General features: G+C 46.3%; 1 non-coding gene across 1 annotated transcript; it reads right to left on the reverse strand.

Moving 5' to 3' along the window:
* Positions 1-322: 322 nt before the first annotated feature.
* Positions 323-513, reverse strand: LOC130324910 (U2 spliceosomal RNA). Its single transcript, XR_008869816.1, has one exon. It is a non-coding gene; the product is annotated as a U2 spliceosomal RNA (small nuclear RNA).
* Positions 514-2,076: the final 1,563 nt, after the last annotated feature.

Consider the following 2,076-nt stretch of genomic DNA (forward strand, 5'->3'; position numbering starts at 1 on the left):
TGTCAATTAGGAACATTCAGCACCAACCCGCTATCAAGGCAGCTGCCTATCATGTCATGCCCTACCTGCACAGGTGTGCTGCCTACTCAAATGATCCAATTAAGGAGGCCATTTAGTCAGCAGCAGCAGAAGTCCTGTGCCTGGACGCTCCAACAGGGGCCAGACACAAGCAGAAGCAGAAGCAGCAGAAGCAGCAGCAGCACCACCTTTTGTTTTTTGGCTGCAGCAGCAGCAGCAGCAAGGCCCACAGGGCTGGCTAGCTGGCTAGCCAGCAAGCAGGTAGCAATGAAAGTAGGAATCTTTCTTTTTAACCCTGTAAGGGGGGTGGTGCACTGTACCCGAAGATACTGCCATATCGGGTCAATGCATAGGGCGACGGAAGCAAGCTTCGAAATCGGCCCCCGTTCTCAAAAATCCATTTAATATATGGTCCCCAGATAGGGGACGTATCAGATATTAAACTGATAAGAACAGATACTACACTTGATCTTAGCCAAAAGGCCGAGAAGCGATAACCGTGAAAGGGGCGGGGCCCAACAAGGTCCCCTTCATGGGCACTATCACTGCTTGCTGTCAGGGAGGCTGCCAGACAATTTTCCATGCACACTCTGGGCTGGGGGGCAGTCAACCACCAGTACACACAGCAGAACCTAAACCCATACCATTATTGCTAAGCAGCAAGACAGGGGCCCATTGCACTCCCACGGGGCCTTTTTAAATGCAATCCATAACCCGGATTTGCCAGGAACCCTTCTTACTCCTCCTACTTGCATGTGACACTGGGCTTAGGATCTGCATAGGAAACACACACACAAGCACACACCTACCTTTGTTGCCTGCAGATGCCTCCTTGGCTGTCCCCAAACGGTATCAAACCAACACCCACGGGAAGCTGTAAGCATAGAGGACATGCCTGCACCCCATTGGACTTACCTGTGTGGGTTAAATCCGGGTTATTTGACAACCTATGGCGGTGATGGTTCTGCTCAGGCAGAGCAGTGCTGATGCTCCTCATAAAGCTGTCGCTGCTGTGAAGGTTCTAGGTGACATCACAAATCCCTATGGTTACATACACAACAAAGCTGGGTTGTTGTTGTTTACACTCTGCAAGGCCTGTGGAAGTGAGTGACATCATAGCACTGTAGTTCTGAGGGTTCTAGATGGATGCAACAATCTCCTGTTGCTTCTATGAAGGCCATAATAGACGACATCACCAAACAGCTCCATAGTCACATACACAGCAAAGGAGAGATGTTGTTTACACCTAGTGATGTCAGTGGTATTGAGTGACATCACAGCACAGTGCTAAGGCTCCTGGGCCTGGACACAGCAGCGGCTGCAATATCTCAACAGAGAATACGTTTATATATATGTGCTGTGTGTGCGCGTATATATATATATATATATATATATATATATATATATATATATATTTCTCCGCCGAAATCACTTTTAAACCCATTTCCACCTTTTTTTCCCTTCTCTTCCTCTTACTTTTTTTTCACGTTTTTTTACGTTTTTCTCCTTTTCGCCTCTTTTCTGGGCGTATTATTCTTCTTTTTCTTCTTTTTTTTCGTCTAATGCATACCCCATCAGTGCAGCAATGCTTATTCAATACCGCCAGCAGATGGAGACACTGGGGGATAATTTTCTAAGGATTTATACTGATTTTTCCTGTCTGAATTTGTCGCACAGAAAGTTGCAGGCCAAATATGTGTGACATTTCTGCGACTTTAGCTTCTAGAGCATTTTTACAACATTATACATAGGTGCTGAATACATAAAAAGCGACTGTTCAGCGACAGACAAGTCGCATCGGCTGAAAGTAGGCCAGAATGTCAGTCCATGTTGGAGCAGGTTTAGATTACAGTCTAAAGCATAGATCTCAAAGTCTGTGCACAGAATTTAGCAAGGGCCTCGCACCTTCTGATGCATCAGGTAGGTGCACAATAGCATAGCCTAACCCTCTGTACTTTGGTCTATATTGATGCGGGACATAGACAGCCAGCTGATGACCAATCCATTAGTGCAATGGATGGCTGGAAGCATTTGTCTTTGCCTTTGCAATACCACAGA

Source organism: Hyla sarda, unplaced genomic scaffold (assembly GCF_029499605.1).
Source record: "Hyla sarda isolate aHylSar1 unplaced genomic scaffold, aHylSar1.hap1 scaffold_2681, whole genome shotgun sequence".
NCBI classification, from domain to species: Eukaryota; Metazoa; Chordata; class Amphibia; order Anura; family Hylidae; genus Hyla; species Hyla sarda.